General features: G+C 42.0%; 1 protein-coding gene across 2 annotated transcripts in view; it reads left to right on the top strand.

The window, feature by feature from the left end:
• gnao1a (guanine nucleotide binding protein (G protein), alpha activating activity polypeptide O, a) overlaps window positions 1-20,177 on the top strand; it is a 103,001-nt gene that overhangs the window by 26,966 nt on the left and 55,858 nt on the right. The gene's annotated exons all lie outside the window — the stretch shown is intronic.

The raw sequence follows: 20,177 nt of genomic DNA, 5'->3' as shown, positions 1-20,177 counted from the left end.
TCCAGCTCTTGTATCGGACCTGATAGAGTGTCTCTAAGTAAGGCACCGATATCTATCAACTTCAGGTCCTTGCTCCGACCTCTTGGAAAAATACATCTCTGTATGAGGATGGAAAGAATATCACATTATATCTGTTGGGTCACTATAGTTGCAGGGAGTTTGTCAGGGTCATGGCAAGAGAATACTGTAGTTACCATGCACTTTAACTCCCCACCTGTGCATACTGACTGTGTGCGTCGTAAGAAGTGTACGTTAACCACGCAGTGTACTGTAGGTGGAACTTGTTGTTAATGTCACAGCTTGTTAAAGCCGCTGTTACAGTACTTTTGTTTTGGAGAGCTGATGTCCTCACAGTAGTGGCATTTTCCATCCACAGAGAGAACAAATTGTACAGACTGTTATTTATGCATTATTTATGCTTGCTTCTTTTATAAAGCAAGTGTTGATAAATGTAAAAGTATTCATCAAAATTAGAGCCTGATATATAGGTCAGCCAATATAACTGTCTGATATTGGCCTGTCACAGATATATTGTATCAGTGTATATGTTGTCTGTATGCTGATATACAACCTTTTTCTTTTTAAAGAGCATATTGCATAACTCAACACTCAGGATAATGTATCGTTATTAAATTCCCAGTGGAGCTTGTTTCAATGCACTGATGTCATTTTGAACAGTCAGTCTAAACTTTTAAGAGACACATTTTTCTTTTTTTTCCTTTCCTTTAGTGTTTTATCTAAAAGTTACTTAATCCCACAGAAAACATTGCTCTGAGAACATTGCTCCTCGTTAGTAGGGCCCCCTTTAATTCTATAATTTGGTGACATCACACTACGTCATCATGTCAAACATTTACGAGCAGCTAGTTTGACACGTAGGAATTAATTTGGCCCAGCTGCTCGGTTGTTGGTGGCAGGACTGGGCTCAGATGTGTGTGTGCTGACTAATCAGACCAGAGTGGATATTCAGGAGGGGCCTCAAAGAGACAGGAGCTCAAACAAGAGCTTTTCAGATGGATGGGGGACTCAGTAGTGCAGCACTGGACTGTATGAAAAAAAAGTGAGGTGTTTTTTTAGCATTACGGCATGTTAACATAGTAGTAACCAAAACCAGGCTCTCATGGAAAGATCCTTGAAAGCATCAGTGTAGCAAGGTGGAGGGCAGAGCCTCACACTCACCATGCCATAGGTCTGCAGGCAGCACATAATCGCAGGATTATGACAGATTTGTGTTGCAATGTACACACTCTCATCGAGTTAAACAAGTGAATTCAGCAGTGTCTGTTTCAGCAGCACAGCACATATTATGTTGTCAGCTGGAGGTGGCTGAGCGGAGGTGAAATCTCAGCTGCTCTTGTTTTTCCTTGTTTGGGTATCATACTTAAGTGCTTACCATCATATTGCAGGCAGAAACTACAGTCACACAGCAGTATCAGCAACATATTGATCATTTGCCTTGTGGAGTATTTCGTGAGATATATTCAAGATGGTTAAGAAATGCTATGACGATGGTGATTTGTTTAGTATCTGAGATATTTAAAGGGGTGAAACCACAACAGTTGTATTTTTAAATCCCACAGTATGGGGACAAACTCTGACTGTGACTTTGTTGTTGAATGTCAGCTCTTCATGGCGCCGGGTCTTTCATTTGTTAAACTGTCAACACTAGCATCGATTTGATGGCTAATGGGAAAGGCTGCCAACAGACTCTGTCATGCTTGTGCCAAAATTCCTTCATGCCAATCTAAGTTATTCCTGCTTCTAAGTCCTCTAAATCCTAAAGCACACAAGTTCAATATATGATATACTAATTGAGGATTATGAGTCTAATCCGAAGAAGAGCATCAGTCCTATCTCAGTACAGAGCAATGGTAAGAGGTTAATTAGAGATGTCAGGATCATGAAGACGTAGTGTTGCATTATACCAACCTCTCCTGGCCTCTGTCTCAGTCTTAGGTTCCAAAATTCTCATAATTCCGGCCATTAGAGTTGTTAGGATTGGAATTAGCCGTACCTTTGTACCCTGTCGTCAGTGTTGGGCGTGAAGGGACTTCCAAATGGATTATGGCGTTTCCCGTCTGGAATTTATAAGTCCACACAAATGGACATGGCCAAAAACTGCACACTGACTGAAAAGCCTTGAACTGTGCGTTCAAATACAATAATATCTGCCCTTTCTAATTAAATGGATGCAACACATCAGATAGAAGCTCATATGCCAGCTCTAGAATGCAGTGTGTCAGAGCTTTTCACTCTGTGGGGGAATTGGCACAACAACAGATTCTGATATTATTTATAGCGATATACTGTTTTAGTCTCCTGTGACCCCGTCTACATATCAGACAACCTCACGTGGGCTGTGTGAAGACTTGTACTGCTGTTGTTGTTTGATGTTATATTCAAGGTAACTGGGCAGTTAAAAGGTCATGAAAGGGGCGCGATGTAGTTTTGGAGAAGAAATTTTAACTCGGGATATTAATATCTGCAATATTAATTAGGTAATAACCCACAATCAGAAATATTTTATTCTTCCATAACTGAATAAACAGGCTGTTCTCAGAAGAAATCAGGTCCCCAGAGCACTGTTTGAAGATAGAAATTTGTCAGGGTCGACCAAACAGTATGAAATGATGTTGTCCTTTAAGGTCAGTGTGTTTACCCAGTTTATTTATGAATGAAGCATGTTTGTTAATTTGGGTTGTTTAGACACACAAGATCAGTCAATGATAATCTAATAACATAGAACATGTGTACATCTGTACAGTGTAACAATGACGATGACAACGATGTGTCATTGCGGATTAGAATGAGGTGATGGTGACGTTTGTAATGACTAATAACGCCTCAGTGAATGCACTGTTGCCTGTAGATGAGTCTAATACAAGCTGGGACTCTGAAGTCAGACTATCAGCGGTCACAGGTTTGTCTTTGGTATCAAGTTTTATTGAATACTTGAGTAAAAGGGGCTCTGGATTTCTCCTGGATTTCCTGTGCTCGCTCGCTCTCTCTCTCACTCTCTCTCTGTCTCACACACACACACACACACACACACACACACACACACACACACACAGACACGTGTCATTGGTCTTAACCTTACCCAAAGGCACAGTACATTTTTAATCACAATGAAGCTATTGATACACAGAGTAGAGAGCTGAAATAACAATACAGCTATTGATTAGGATATGATATCTGTGTGTGTGTGTGTGTGTGTATGTTTGTGCATGTTTGTGTGTTTCATATATCTTGGTATCGTATTTGTAGTCAGAGGTGAAGGGAAGAGCCTGAGGCATGATGGATTATTGTTTGCTGTATAATCATCTAGGAAAGAAGGCATTGTGCGTTTGTTTGTGTGTGTGTGTGTCTGTGTGTGTTTGAGTGGTTGTGTGTGTGTGCCATTGAGGTGGTAATAAAAGCTTCCTCTTCCTAACAGCTGATGGGCGTGACCCACATGGTGATGCAGCAATGGGTCTTACTAAGGACAGATGTTTAATTATTGACAGTTGAGAGATGGCAGTCAGGTGAGAAGAGATGCAGAGATTGATGATCACAATGGATCCGATTTATTTTTCAGATCGACAGAAAGTATTTGATTGGAAGCTCTTGTACGTCCATGGTCACCACTCCGTTGTCTCGCTTAATGTCCTAATGCAGAACTATCTGATGAGGTACACATTATGGGTAATAGCATATCAACAATGAAGGCTACTGTGCTTGCCAGACAAAGAGAGACTGGAACTGCTCTTGTGAGAGCGGAGCTGTGCGTGGATCTCAGCACACCTTGTCTACGTTACAATAAAGGTCACAAACTTATGGTCTAAGGCGCAGTCACACAGGTACTTTTTAAAAAAACAATAAAAGCTATGTGTTTTGCTCTGGTTTACGGTGAGGGATGACAGAGGGTTATGAGCGAACAATGAAACAGAAGAGGGACATATTTTAGTTGTTGCAAAAGCCCAAAAGCTGAAAGGGAAAGAGGAAAGACAGGAGATTATTTAAAAGAAAATGGAGGGAATGTGACAGTGGACAAGAAGCAGATACGGACCAGACCAAGCTTTGTTTAAACTACGACTCCACATCTGACTTCCCCTCAAAGTAACCAGAGGACACTACTCAATCCGTAAAGGATTAGGAGGATAGCTCACATTTGGGACACCTACTCATACATAAAAGCAGAAGTTTTTTCAGTGAACATCTGATAAAACTGGTGTTTACTGTAAAAATGTGTTCAGCGTTATTTTTCCGGTGTCATTTTTTTGTCCTTGTCCCCCTCCTTTTGTTTCTCTTTTACAGTACAGTGAATTATAATCACAAATATTTAACCCCACCTGTGCCACCCAATTTTTCCTTTGCTTGCTCTCACCATGTCTTATGATAGGACCCCCCTATCTGTTTCCCCGGCCCTGGCTAGTTGCTGTGGCAACCCAGTGTTTTGCCTTGCTCTTAACACATTCCGCAAGCCTATGTCCAAGGGCGGCGTGACACATACACTTAGACACACACACGCACACACAAAGTCACACAATGATAGCGCGCTTGAAATAGACTGAGTGTTATCACTGCCGTATGAATCTTCAAGCAGTTTTCACCCAGGTTTCAAATAAGCTGCTGCTGCCATACAGCTTCTGAATAACTGTTAAAACCTCTTCAGGAATTTGGCCATAAAAGAAAAAAAAGATATTTTAGATTTTGTTGATCTGTTGTTTTATAATATAATAAGATCTCTCAAGAGTTCAATTTTAAAAAAATGTTTTGGTCAGATTCTGAATGATTCATCAATTACTTATTTACCATTAAAATGACTAATTGACCGTTACACTGGCAACCCAAGGTAGTTACAGCATGTTTGCTTGGTTTTGTTTACCTACACACACAGTTGTCTGTGCTAAGAGTTGTACTTTGCAGAGATCGTTTGATTTGGACAGACATGAGCAGTCGGTCATTTTGATGATTTTCTTTTTTTATCAGCGAGTGCCTCAATGTCCTCATTGACAGCATCAACCCGATAACAATCCAATATAAATAAAGCTATATTGAACATTTTTGATCAATTATGTACTGTAACTTTGTTTGCATACCAGTCAGTTTTGCCAGAACTGTATATTGTTTCTAAGTGAATTCAGACTGCTAAAAAATCTATACATCATAATCTTATGCTCAAGTGAATTGTCACGGCACAGCTGAGCTTTCTCTCATGTCTTACTGTACTGATTATACAGAACTGCAATCTCATTCCTCGTACGGACTTCTCTGAAAAGCATCAGTGGGTCTTAAGAGCGAGCCTAGAGCGGTAGCTGGTGATTTCTTTCTTTCTTGTTTTATTTTTTTTGTTCTTGAGTGTGAGCCAGTGTGTGCGTTACTGATGCATCGGCCTTAGGCTCCATTTTCTGTACGCTAATTCCACACAGTTCTTCTGGTGAAAATTCCCCGGCATTACATCATGTGTGTGCATGCATGCTCAATCTTATTTGTTCAATGTCGCTCGATCTGCTTGTCAAATAAATGAAGGCGGAGGCTGAATGGTGCCGGTGGTCGACAAACACGTTCACTCTACATATAGCAGAAGCTGGAGATGGAGATCCACTCCCATTTCATAATCATTTTGTCATTGTCGTCGTTCTCATTATAAACAAAGACAGATAAAATGAGTGTTTTCATGACAGCTTTCAATAATATTAAAGCCGGACTGATCCACAGCCCTCAGATCTCTCCTCTCATCATTACAGCTGTTTATTGTGGCATCTATTACAAATTTGAAGATAGAAAGACTGATGAAGAGAAGGAAATTAAGGACACAGCTGCTGTTCAACTGCAGCACATAATGCGCACGCACGTACACAACAGTCTACACGAGGAAAACACTTTGTCTCAGTGGACTCTTGAAGGGAGAGAGGGGAAGAAGATGAGGGGGGAGATGGGATGAGATAAATTGATATACGGAGTGAGAGAAGGAGGGAGAGAAAATTGAAGAGAGAGTGAGCTGGCAGAGTGGTGGCTGCCTGTTGTTTTGGAAACCAGCTAGTTACCCTTGCATGTGTGTGCGTGTGTGTGCGTGTGTGTGTTGGGTGGGGGGGAGTTGTCACCAACGCCCCTCTGATGAAAACGTTCCCTCTGCTCGTTAAAGAATAAAACCACCTCCACATGGCACATGGATTAGTGTCAAGTGGAGGTAAGCATAGTTTCCTTTACTTTACTTGTTTAGGCTTTTCGAACTATCCAGACCTTTTATAGAAGCACACCATGCAAGCTTTCAAGAACACTTTTTTCTTTTGTTTGCACAAATGTTTTTTTGCCAAATAGTGCAGTCTAATGGTGGGACCATGCAATATGATTACTGTCATAGGGAAACAAAGTCCCTCTGCGCACATTGTTGGACGCAGTCATTTAGCTTCCGATGGAATGAAACTCAGCAATCATTTGATCAAAGTGAAAATGATTGTCTGTGTACCCAAAGTCTAACACAGAGTACATCATTTGTCTGCGCCATAGAGCTCCAAAACTATTTAAGACATATCAATCAGCCACTGTTGCACTGGGTGACAAGTTCCTCCGTCACAATGAGCAGAAATGAAATTGATCGTCAGCTGCAGTTGTGGTATTTTCGTGGGATTGGTAGGCAGTACAAGAACTAAAAGATGTTTACCAAATTGGCATGGGAAGATATCCGCAGCGAGACATCATGATGGAGAACAGTGAAGGGGCGGGTGTGTCCCTGCATAGTCTGTCTTGAGGCAGGAGCTGCACTTTAGCATGTTTCACCCTATCAATCTCACCCAGCCAGGTAAACTGTCTGTCTTTCACCGCCGACGTGCATCCCAGGCCCAGATTTAAAAAGGTTTTTGTCTCTGCACCACGCAGCTCTGTTCAGCCTCAGAAGTCAGAAAAGAAACTGCGGCCACCAATGTAGCCGGGCAAATTGGCTTTGCCTAAAAGGAAAGGCGTAGTAAGGAAGTAAAAACAGGACATGGAGACGTAACGTTAGCGCGTTGAACAATGACAAACTTCTTTTTATTTTCTCTCCCGCATTTCTCTTATGGCAAGTATGCCTGCCTCACAGCCTCTCTGAAAGAACACACTATTTGTCTCTGTAGTGGGGGCCTTTTAAGTCATGATGTTGCAGTGGTAGAGGGCTCAGTAGTCAGGCCCTGCTGTCAGCTGGGAGGATGGATGATGGCATCATCTACTGGCCCAGCCCTGCTAGAAAGAAGAAGGTCTCAACTACACACCTAAACAAGGTTTTGTCACTGTAGTACACAAAATGGTGTAAAACATCTATTTAACTGATCTAGCTTGTCTCTCATGGCTCAGTTAATGCCATCCACTGAGATGGAAAAATATTCTTTTTCAGCTGCAAAATCAATATGTTCCTTTAACGCAGGAGGCTAGTGACTATGGAGGTTGTTGTTTATGGAATTAAGTAAAACATGTAAATGCAACTTCATGCTACACGTTGTGAATAAATCCAGGACCTGTCCTAATCTGAAACTCTTTCCTAATCTGCTGCTGTTGAAAAACACGTGACCCTTTTTTTGAGCACTCACGCACAGTTTGAGGAGCGTGAGAAAAGTGACACGTCCTTTCTGTGATACTGACTTAAACATTTAGAAGACCGCTATGAGCCAACTCCAGCAGGATGGGCATCGACCCCGGCTGTGAGCGGAGGAGGCATTCATCATGCCATCAGTGTACCTGCATGTGACTTCTAGTCTCAGCGCAGCTTGTCGTCGGTGCAGAGCCCGCCTGTTCTGCACTGTGTGTGTGTGTGTGTGTGTGTTTGTGTGTGTGTGTGATTATAGATTGCTTCCAGCCAGGTTAAGAAGGTCATTGTATGGACAGAGCCTCCACACACTCTCACATTCAGATGTTTGAAGTTTCTGTGTGTTGTTGAGAGTGTGAGCGTGTGTGTTTGAAGTGTGTGTGTCAGTCTGCCACCTTCCTGCAGTGCTGAGCTCCCTTTGATTTCTGTATCCTCCCTCCCTCCCCCCCGTCCCCTCCCTCTCTCTTGTTATATTCAACATCTCTCCCCCTTTACGCATCCTCTCTCCATTATTCCTCTCTTCCCCTTTTCTCCCTTTTCTTTCTCTTCTGCCTGTCTCTTCTCATCACGTTCTACCTTTTACCTCCCCTGCCCTTCCTCCTCCACTCAATCACCCTCCTCTCTTCCTTTTTCTCCATAACTTTAATCTCTTCTTATCAGCTTTCCTCCACCTTCTCTCATTTAATCCTGCCACTGGAGCATTCTCTGTTATTTCCGTATATTGTTACGGTCATCAATCCGTTCTGTCCGTATCGTCAAATCCGACAGCTCAGTAAGCTAAGCACCCTAAAAGACACCTGATTGGCTCGTTCAATCAATTCATCTGGCCACTCAATCATTAATCCTACACCCTAGTGAGGAGAGGTCATTAGTCTGTGGGTTTATTGCAGCTGGCTTATTAACACACACACACACACAAACGGAGTATTTTTGGCCAGCTGTGTGTGTGTGTGTGTGTGTACTGAATGTTTGAGCGTATGAAAGAGAGAGAGCGAGAGATAAATATAGTAAACCAGGGACAGGCAGAACAGAGAGAAAGAGTCTGCCTCATGAAAGTGAGATTGTCACAGCAGAGAAGTGAACCGTATCCTAGCAACAGAAAGGACCACAATCCCATACCTGAGATTTGGGGAGTGTGCATGTTTTTGTTTCTATGCGTGTTATAGGTTAAATGTTGTGAGATCACAGTTTATCGTCTGTTCTTTTTTAAAAACGTCCTGTATCCACGTATTCTCCGTTTCACTTGGATCACTTCTCTGGAAGCTGCCCAGTTCAGTGGCTGTAGCCCACTGTTGGCTGCACCGAAGCATCAGGGCCTGGTTCACTAGCTTGTTTGACTGTCACCCCGTGGCTTGAGTCGGGACCAGCTGGGAGCTTCCTGTGTACAGTTGGCATGTTCTCACAATCCAAACACACGCAGGTTTGCTGATTTGGCCGCTCTGACTTGCTAGGTGTGAATGTGAGTATGAATGTGTCTGCTGGTGTCTGCCAGCCCCTGTGTGACAGACTGGCAGCCGATGCACACTGGGATGGGCTCCAGCGTCCTGTGACCTTGAACAGGCTAAGCGGTTTAGAAATGGATGGATGCCTGACTCAGTAACATCTCAGCGATACTTAGTGAGGGAGAAACAAGCATTTCCCCAGAGTGGGATACCTGCGGATCAGCTCCTCTAATTATTTCAGACACACTGTTAGAGTCACAACTAATGTTTTTTTTCCCCAGATGATCGACTGTTTATGATCTTGATTATGATCATTAATCAAAATGATTAAAATTGCCTGTTTTTCAAAAGGCTTGTTTTTGTCCTGACTCTTGGGATGGAGATATCCTTCTGTCGACATGTGGTCCACACGCAGTAGTCCACATGGAAATATCTCTACAACTTTGCACAGACACAGACTAACCCATGAGGACAAACTGCCGTGACGTTTTCTACGGACATTTAGGGAATCTGAATGACTTTTTAAAATTCTCTTCTAGTGCCACAGCGAGGTTGATGGTGTACTAATTTGGGACAGATATATAAGCTCCCTCCAAATGAATTGAATTGAATAACTGGCTGTCCCTTCACCTTTCATCCAGCGCCACCATCAGCTCAGTTGACTATCTGGTTAAGCTAAAACAGGCTTTGAAGTCAACTTACTGGCCGAACCGTGTAATTACAATGTCACAGATGCACTGGGGCCCAAAATTTTCGAATCCGAGGAAGGAAGTCAAGCTTTTTTGTTATTATGCCACTGAGCAGCTTTTACTTGAATGAGTGGGTCTTCGCCTCTGCAGCTGTATTCAGATTTGAATTGCTATATCCATAATCAGCATGTTAGTGTTAATATTTTGAGCTTGTTAGCGTTCTATTGTTAGCATTTAGCTCAAACAACCGACATGTACACGTACATCCTCACAGTGCTGTTATCGTGGCTGTAGACTTTTTAACTTATTATTTGTTCAGCAGTCCAAATCCCAAAGAGAGTGGGTCCAACATCATATATCATATGTTTGAATATAAGAAAGCATCAAGTATGCATGTTAAAGTGGCTGGAAGAAGTGCCACTCTGGTAGTTTTGCTTAAAAATGATTGGAAAACCTTTTCTCCACTTGCTATTTGGTTAATCCACTCATGAGCTCCACAAACTGAATAGATAGATTTAGCATCATTTGTCTCATTTTTCTGCAGGCGTTCAGGATTCAGAGTGATGAAAGAAAGCATCAGAGACTGAAGTTGTGTTTGTGACAGAAGGATGCTTGTTATTTCTGCTATCATCAGCCATGAAGGGCAAGATTGGTTCACAGAAGAAGGGTGTGTGTGTGTGAGTCTGTGTGTCCGTATGATTGCTACCCACTCAGTGTGTTTTTGACTACACTGAGCCACACCATCTAATTTCATTGCCCACTTGTCTTGGACAGCCTGTGTCTGTGACCCAGCAGTGTCTTTTAGATGGAATAATGTCTGTAGAAAACGTCATAGTGCATAACATCAGGAAGGCTCAGTTTAGGGCCTGGAGGGAAGGCAGCATGCTTGCACCCGCCCACAACTGGGTCTGCACCAGAGCTCCATAAGTTGCCCTGCAGCCTCACTCAAACCACAGTTAACACACACGCACACACGCATACACAGCCTCTCTCCTACCAACCTCCTAAGTGTGTAAGCCAGACTGGTGCTGCCAGCATCATTTGACAGGCACATGGACCCGTCTCGCCACGCCAAGCCACAACATTGCACCGCTAAGAACAGGACCATGATGCCTCGCTACTGTCGCCCTTGGTTACCAGGGCCGCCAATCATCAGCGCTGGTTTGCCAGGCACTGCCTTCAGAGAAAAATCCTTCCAAAAAGCAAATGCACACAGATTCAGTGACTTCATGGAATGACTCCAGACCTTGAATGTCTGTAAACTGACATCTCAGTGATTGCAGGGGAATTTTAGTCATTAAGAGCAGCTAAGATTGATGTTGTAACTCATTTCGACAAACGGGTCAGGGGGAAAGGAAAAGTGACTGCCAGGTCTAAAATGTTAAAATTATAACATCAGTCCTGCAGTATATTGTTAGATAAACATAGCCTAGAGCATAGAAATGTATTTGTTCATGCATGAGGCTGCTGTGCTGCTACACAACAGAACACTTTAGAGCAGTTCAGGAGGTTTTTTCATGATGAAATAGACGCTTGTATGTCAGCAAGTCACTTGGAGAAGGTTTGTGATCAGTCACTCATGAAGGCAACTGGCATTTATGTGTGTGTGTTTGTGAGTGTATATGTGTGTCCAGGACTAGCGTTTTCTCGAGGGCTGTGTGTAACTTACCTCAGGGATTGGGTTCTCAGGTGCTGAGAGAGCCAGAACATGGACCATACAGCCCCCTGAGAGGGAGGGGGTGAGGGTGGGAGGGAGAGAGATGAAAGATTCTCCCTCAGGTGTAAAGCATGATGAATAGAGCGATGGAGGAGAGAAAAAAGCGCACATGGAGAGAGGGAGGGAGCGCTAGAGACGGTCCTTGGGGGTTTAGTACATGCCACACACGCAAAAACAGTATGCCATTACATGCCTGTGTGTGAGGATGTGTGTATGTGTATAGAGTGGATCAGGTTCATAAAGCACCATGTTTTAATGTCATCACATTTCCATGCGTCTGCAAAACGGCCAAATGTCACCATTTGCTGTGTCAGTTCAGTTCAAACCACAGATACTATGTCCTTCTGTTCCGTATACAGTTAGTGCTGTTTGGCAACACACAGAAATGCACACTCCGGTGCAGTGACAGGGTGGTATACACTGCAAGGTAAAACAGATTTGTGTGCAGGGAGAGATTTTGCTCTACGATTTATACAAAAGTGTCACTAAACTAGGTCTGGCTGTATTACACCATCGTGGGATAATGTGCAAAATAACATGACTAACTTCATACAGCAACACTGGATTTGTACGATTTGTGTTGCACCTAGATTTGTCAGATCAGCTTTACCAAGGGGAAGACATAAAACAAATCACCACTTATATTGTATTCATAATTGTCATATGCTTTGATATAGAGGTGTGATCTGTCATGACAAGCTAAAAAAAAACCTAAATGTTCCTCTAAGTGTTTTCCCTGATGTTTGTCCTTTGCAAACACGTCCCAAACCAAATTTAATAATTGTAATAAAATCCTCTTTTGTCTTCTCCCATCATCCAAATTGGTTGCCAATATCCTGTTTTCTAAGTGTTCAGTGTTCCTGTCATTGTTTGGCTACCTGAGAAAGAGACTCTAAAGCAGATCTCTTCTTCAGATTTGCCTGAAAACAAAAAAAAAAACAACAAACAAAAAAAGATAAAATGGGTCACTTACTGAGCTTAGGCAGCTGCTAATACACCTGGGTAGCCCACTCAAGTAAAGTCTGTGTGTGGGAAACGCTGCTGTGTTGCTTTATTTCACTGTTACTTCAAATGCGGTCTTTATGGACCCAGAGAGCTCTTTCCCATTTAATATAAGTCTGAACAATTCCTGCCATCACAAAACAAACAGGGAAAAAAGAAATGTAGATGGCTACAGTTTCTGTATGCCATGCTATTAAGACTTCTGTTTACTGACATTCTTTCATATCGCTGTGCTTGAATTCTTCTCTGTTCTGTGTTCAATCTGTCAGCCAACTGCTGGTGCAGCTAATTAGGCCAGGCTAAGAATAGACACCTACCTATAAGATGTATATATCTTCTCTGTCATACAAAGCTTCAGATGTGTAAATCTCCTGCCTGCTGTTGTTATCTGGCCGCCAGTATTTTTTACAAAGTATGCCTTTCAGAGCCTGGTGAAGCGGACCAAAATACATTTGTGTCATATTAAAAATAAATCAATTTATGTAAAATTATGTTTGGTCAGTGGGGACCTAACATGTGGTCCCTATTTGGAGCAAAATTATTATTTTTTTTACCGGAGAATGTTGGCGCTATGAAGTAAGTCAAATTAATCATCCATTAATCATCACACAGATGTAAGCTTAGACGAGACGAGTATTGGTGACTTAGCTAACGTAGTGACAGTGTGACTTTACATGTTGTGGAGTCTGCTTGGCTAGTATCCCTTATAAGGCACTGTACTGTTGAAAACGTAGTTAGCCTGTTAATTATAACTGTCTGAAAATAGACACTAATGTAATTAAAGTATGGCTCTGTGCTCTGCGAGCTAGTAGAAACTGCGGTATGAACCATTTTCTGAACTGGGCCTAGGGATGGCTCAGTCTGCCGCGGCTGGTAATTAAGCCTGGCTAAAAATAGACAGCAGGGTATATGATTAACATACAAGGATGAGTGGATCTGATGGTCATTATCAGGATGGTCCAATACTACCCAAGAACATCCGGGGTACCTTTCTTGTAAAGATACCCTTCACACAAATGAAAATTGAAGAAGGCAAGTAGCTGTAACCATGCTAGCGGCTCTGTGAGGCTATACTGAGGAGATTCTACTTGCTAACATTAGCATAGAGTCATGCTCAAAATGATAGCCACAACTTTATATAATTCCTCTTTTTAAAAGTGGCACTATGTAAAAATGTTGTTTGTTAGCTTGTTAAACAGCTAGCCTTGGCCCATCCCAGTCCTAAGCTCCTTTTCCAGAAGTGTTAACACCCGGTGCCTCAAGCTCCTACTCCGGACTGATAGCTGATAGCTGATAACTGATAGCTAACTAAGCTAACTAGCAAATGGCCTCTACAGTTGGCAGCAGTAAGCTGGAACTCTGTTGATATGCTGCCTTCCGCTTCTTGAGTGTGAATTCAACAGATGGGCAGTTCTTACACATGGCTCTTTTAATTTCCCATTTTTCTTTAAAAATGGTCGACACCTTTCTGGAATCTGTAACCCAAAGCAGATGTTTAACAGTCCAACATGTTCTCTCTGCCTCCCCACTCCCATCCTCTGCCGCCCCCCTCACACAGCGAAAGTAGAGTTATGATAGCGCCACTGCAGCAGCAATCAGCCTATCCATCATGATTATGTGCTTGTAATTCCACTGCAAATATTAAGACAGACAGTGGTTACGTACATTGTAGCCCTCACAAAGCATTAGCCCAGTTAGCCAACCATCACACTGCGGCGAGATCTTTAAACCTCAGCCTCACTGACAAAGCACACCTGTAATTACAGAGCAACAAGCTGCTGACTTCTAGCAATAAATGAAAAGCGACTCCCCACGTTGACTTGATAGGAGAGAACTGGTTGTACCTGAGAGCGGCGAGGTCTTTTTCTCTCCTGTTTTCTTTTTATTCTGTGTCCCAGTTTTCTTACAATACCCTGTACACGTATGCAGCATACACATACTCACATAGTGCATACACAGAGGGAGAAATAAGTGTGTGCCTGCTGAGCTGTGTTGATGTAAATTATGAAGGACATTTGAATCTATATTTGATGACTGCCTCTTATTAAGAAACCAGGCATTTGGCAGAGCGGGAAGGCTGCAGCAGCTGTGTGTATGTGTGTCTGTTTATAGGAGGTAAAGGGTTGCTGCTATTGTATTTCTCACCATTGTTGCTGTGCAATTGTGTATTTTTGTATCGTGAAGTCAGCATGGAGCCTTGCCTCTTCATGTTGTTCTCACGTGGAGCTCTTTTCAGTATCATTGAAATTGACAGTAGACTTGGTGCACCCAGCCAACTCTGACAAAGAGTTTGTATGAGGTATGAAGTATTTATGAAAATGAAGTCAAAAATTTATTAAAGTAACATTTTATGTCTCCAACATTAAGACAGATTGTGGTGGATACATTTGCATAAGTAGATAGGTTGGGTGAGAACTGCTTGTTCACTCCTTCTCTGTCTTGAGTTGTTGCAAGTCAGAGTTGATGCTTTGTCGACCTCACTGACCTTATCAGTCTCGCCAGCCCAGGATGGAAAGAGCTGATCTCTCTCTCGGTCGCCCTCATTCACAGCGAGACTGCTGCTGTTGATTGTCCAAGGCAGCAAAGTTAGAGTACAGGTGGATGATGTGGCAGGGACGAGAGCCGAGCAGGGGGAACATCTGTTCACTGGTTATCAACAAGCTGACTCTGGGTGTGTGGTTGATGTGTGATTGTGTGTTTATGTTAGAGTTTTTCCCCGCAGTAGAGTTTTTGGTGCCCCCAAAAATATTTAGGTCAGGGCAAAAGACAAAACAACAGCCCCTTAATATTAGGACTTAATAATAAAAATACCTCTTTAAATCCTCTCCGAGTGTTGTCTAATAGCCTTTTTACAGCTGTTAAACAAGCAGAACATAAACCTCAATACAACATAATTGACTTCCAGCAGTCAACTCTCCTCTCATTCACAGCTGCTGTATTTTTCACATGCAGCTGGCACAAGATAAGCCAGCTCAGCTGCATTGTTTTGACTGAGCCCGAAGGCTCCACTGTGAAGCTGAACTTAACAATTTGGGTTTGAACATTGTTAGAAACATTAAGGATAAGTGCAAAACTCAACAAAAAATATTACAACCGTCTAGTTGTTTTAGACATTTTAATTTAGAAATGTTGCATATCATGTGTTTGATATTAATAAACATCTAGTCTTTATTGAAAATATCCATTGAGAATTCTTAATAACTAATGATAAAATGAAATGGAACCTTCAATTATGTTGGCTGGCCTTAAGTGTTCAATGTCCAATCATGCTTACTATCATAATCACCTCCCACAGGCCCATTCTAGGCCAGGGAAAGTACTCTATCAGTGGTATGATTCTAGATAAGGTGGAGGCCTTTTACCCTTAAATGGTGACAACAGGCTCTGAGTAGACTCAATGTATCATTTCCTATGTATTTAAAGGATGTGGAGTCGTGTTCCATTTGACATCCAACCGGCATGAATCACTAGGAGATTGTCATGGAGTTGAGAAGTCTCCTTCAGTTCAGATGTGCTTGTTTGAAGCGCAGCGATCCCCTCTAATGATTTCTGACGCTTGAATCTGCGTCCTTCTGATGAGCACAGGCATACTGCTGTCAGGAGTCTGATAAGTTACTCTTCAGGGCCCCGCGTGGCTTGTGTAACTGGCTCAGCTCACAGTCATGAGGTAAAGGTCTTAATACAGCTTAATGTAGAGAGTTTGTAGAGTACAGAGGAACTGGCAAAAAAAAACCAACGTCCAGTTTGAAATGAAAGCAAAGCTGGAACCAAGAGCGCAGAGCATCTGCACTGCAGCTTAGCAGGAAGAGCCGCTTTGTAATTCAAAACATCATTTAAAATCACTTTTTTGCAGCCTTCACACTTTCATTTCTGGATCAAAGCTTATGCCAAATGTAAAATGAAAAAACCCACACACAGAGGCACACACAAATCAGGAAGGAATATCCAGTCACTGCTGCAGCTATTGATGACATGAATGAAAGTGACTCATCTGTATGAAAAACATCATCGTCAGTGGATGAAATCCTCTCTCATCTCTTCATCAGATAGGTGAGATTATGAATATAACTTTTGCTATGTTTTTCCTGTTTACTCTGATGGGGAGATGGTTCAGCCCGCACTGTCAGCGCTCTGTTAAAGCTCAATGGGTCAATTCAATTCAATTGTGCTGTCACATATGAGTGATGATTCAACCTTTTCTCTCCACACGAGCCTTGAATCTCAGTGTGCCTTTAAATGCCTGTGACCTATGAACCGTGTGTGTGTGTGTGTGTGTGTTAGAGAGAGAGAGAGAGAGAGGGAGGGCAAGGTTAATGAATGATTGCCTCGTCTTGGCGCTGTGTCTGACCAGGTAATGAAACACTGACTCAGTTGTTTTCCGGCTAGGCTCTGTCTACCCTGATCTATTGCTGACACACGCACACAGAATCAGAGATGACCCAGTCCTCGGACACAAGGACAGGCAAATATCTGTACATGACATGCGATGCTGATGTACTGCTACAGGCTTGCGCATGCTGCAGGCAGCCACACACACACACACAGTTTACCTCTCACTCACACACAACAAGCAACACAGTCAGAATGCTGTTAATTCTGTTCGTCGAAGGACACATTTTTGCTCTTGCTTTTGTAGGAACCAGGCAGATGGAGAGCTGCAGTGGAGAGAAAAACACAGTCAGAGACTAATACAGCATGTCCTATAGCTGCAAAATCAATAAACTGAACAGGGAGCCAGTAAAGATTTGTTTCTCTCTGGTGTATGGAAATGGAGTCAGTCAGCTGAAAAGTAATGAATGGACAAAACATTTGGTTTAACCCTGAAAACAGTACAGAGACAATAGATTTAATGTTTTACCTAATCAACATCATTCTTTTTTTTTTTAAAAATGTATGCTTATTCTAAACTTGATTGCAGCAACACATTTGAAACAAGTTGTGCCAGGAGCAACTGAAGACTGGGAAAGCTTTGATAATATCACGACCGTGTGTGAACGGGCCATCCTTGAAAGGCTCGGCCGTTCACAAGCAACTTTGTGAAACATGTGATTGTATAAAGGGATGTTACTACATAGTTTCAGGCAGATGTGGCATAAGAACACACATCTTTTTCTTGAGTTGAAGTACAGATACTTGTGTTAAAAAAAAGGCTGGTAAATGTAGAAGTACAGATTCAGCCTCTTTACTCAAGTAATAGCAAAAAATGTAATTTCTGTAAAAAGTATCCCTCTGAAGGACATTTTTATCTACCATTTCTGTGCAAAGGTAATTGAACCTCAATATATTTCAAAGACTAATTCCCAGTGCATTAAACACCAACAAATAAGCGATAAGTACCCTCAAATGCATAACGCAAGTAACAAATCCTGTTTTCAAAATACGTGTAGAAAATTCTGATATTATTGTTAAAATTATTATTATAGAATTAAAAAGTTGTCAGAAAAATAGATACTTGAATTTTTCTAATTTACGTTTTACATAGCATCCCAGCGTAATTGGAGTAAGGTTCCTTATGGGTCAACTTCATGCATGATAATCTTGAAACAAAAAAAACAAGACAGACTACAGATGTCTACTCACTCATTAAGATATTAGACCAGTGATCAGTGGATTCAGAGATGGCACAAAGGTCATAGAGGGCTAAAACTGATCATGTCTGATGGATGGAGACAGGAACACCATTAGCTACCATGAGGAGAGAAGTGTTGGGGAAGTGCTTTTACATGAATCCCGACTGTAATTGCTCAGAAAGAAGATTTTTGCACTCAGGAAATTGTTCACTCAGCAACATGTCGTGGAAGGTTAAAGGCAGTCTGTCGATGTAGTAAAATCAGGGAGGTTGTGTAGAGCAGGGGATGGCATTACAGTTGTACCTTTCAAGCAGACTGAGAGGAAGCTACCTTTTAACAATCTACCAAACAGTAAAACCAGTCTACCTCAACGCCTTCCGACATATTTAAAGAACACGACGTCCCAGTGCAGTTGATAAAAGTAATGCATATTTTGTTCGATTTTCCTGCAGAGTAAAGCTGCTGTCACTCGCATCCTAATGCAGGATTGATGAAGACTTGTTTTATAGCTAGAGCTGCAACAGTATTTCATTTATCATTTTTAATCCTCACTTCATCGCTCGTATCAATGAACATCTTAAAGCTTTTGAAATGACTTGTGACTGTTTTTTGCACCTGTGCATGCAGCGTATGTGGACCTCTGTGTAAGTGTGTCTTTGGATGTGGGTGTTTGCATAGTGCTCTGGCATTTAGAGGCTAATCAATGCCCTGCTGACTACCGCTGCTAATTGAAGGTTAGCAGATACCATCAGCGTGACGCTCTCTCTCTCCCTTTGCCCTTCTCTCTTCCTGCCTTTGGTCAATAGAGCTGTATTTATGTCCACCTCAAGAGCAGAAATATCACACACACAAACAAATACATAGGAATCACACACAGGTCTCAAGTAGTTACATTAGTCATTGGTTGCAGCACTCCACACAGATGGTATAAATGAAGTGTCTTTGCTTTGTTACCTGTAAATAGACAGTATTATAAACACAACATGACAATAAAGGATTACTCTCCAGTGTCAGACATAATCCGACAACTCCTGGAACTCCAGCATCATAATAAATAAGGGTTATTTAAAGGGTAACGCCACCAGTTTTAGGCAACCAAGCTGATTACGGGTCTTGGGGAGTACTACTGCATATCTAAAAAAGTAGTATAAAACGTTTTATAGCTCCAGAAGAAGCTACATTTAATCTGATAAATTATTTTCAATGAATTCACTCAGTGACTGTCAGTTTGTGGATGATAGGCACCGGGTTTTGAAAAGCAGCCCACTGGTCTAGCATTGCACAACTACAACACTGTTGGAGTCATAGACTGTTTAAAAAGAAACCATCGGAATTGACACAGCAGAACCAAAGATATCGCCCTTTTTTATGCCTCACATTCTTCTTCCTATTCAAAACTGAGTGCCTCCATTTACCCACAGTGCAACTGAGTCACTGATTGACATCACTGGATGCAATTTGTCAGATTACATGCAGCTTCCTCTGGAGCCACAAGAGATTTTAGATTATTTTTCTCGCACTACCCAAGACCCGTAAACACCCTTTAATGATTTTGAATAACTATTAGATTTTTTGTGATGTGAAAGGCAAACATGTTCGTGTCATTTTTGCTTTGGTTGTTCCTTTTACACATTGAGAACAGGATTTATCGGCTGGGGTCTGTTAGCACCACAATGTTTCATTTGTGATGTTTGTTCTGTGGAATCACCTGCATTGAGGACAGTGTCATGTCAACTTGACACGGATGCATTCATATGTGTGTTCTCAACGTAGCTGCAAGAGACGGGAGTGCTCTAAGTGATTCATTCTGATGTCTGCTGTTGCCATGGTAACAAGGACACCTGAGAGGGAGGGGGGAGATAAAGAGGAAACTGAACAGTAAATGAAGTAACCATTCTTGATGTGTAAAAAGCTGAGGAAAAGGAGAGGAAGGTCGAAGGAAAGTGAAATGTATGAAAACAGAAGAGGGTGAGGAGCCCATCCCCCCCATTGGTCAGCTGGTGGCTATTGTTAACTATTCTGTTAAAAAAAAAAAAAAAAAAAAAAAGGACAACATCTCTTTGTCTCTGCCTTCTTTCCCCATCTTCCCTTCAATCCTTTCCCCCATTCCCTCTCCCTCCCCCTTCGGATTCATTTTTCTTCAATTATTAACTTCATAAAAAGCTGCATCTGTCTGTTTATGAATAATTTAGCCTCAAATGGGGTGTCCCCTGCGCT

Source organism: Acanthopagrus latus, chromosome 8 (assembly GCF_904848185.1).
Source record: "Acanthopagrus latus isolate v.2019 chromosome 8, fAcaLat1.1, whole genome shotgun sequence".
Classification (NCBI taxonomy): Eukaryota; Metazoa; Chordata; class Actinopteri; order Spariformes; family Sparidae; genus Acanthopagrus; species Acanthopagrus latus.
Note: the sequence above shows the minus strand (reverse complement) of the source record. Positions and strands in the feature narration are given on the sequence as shown.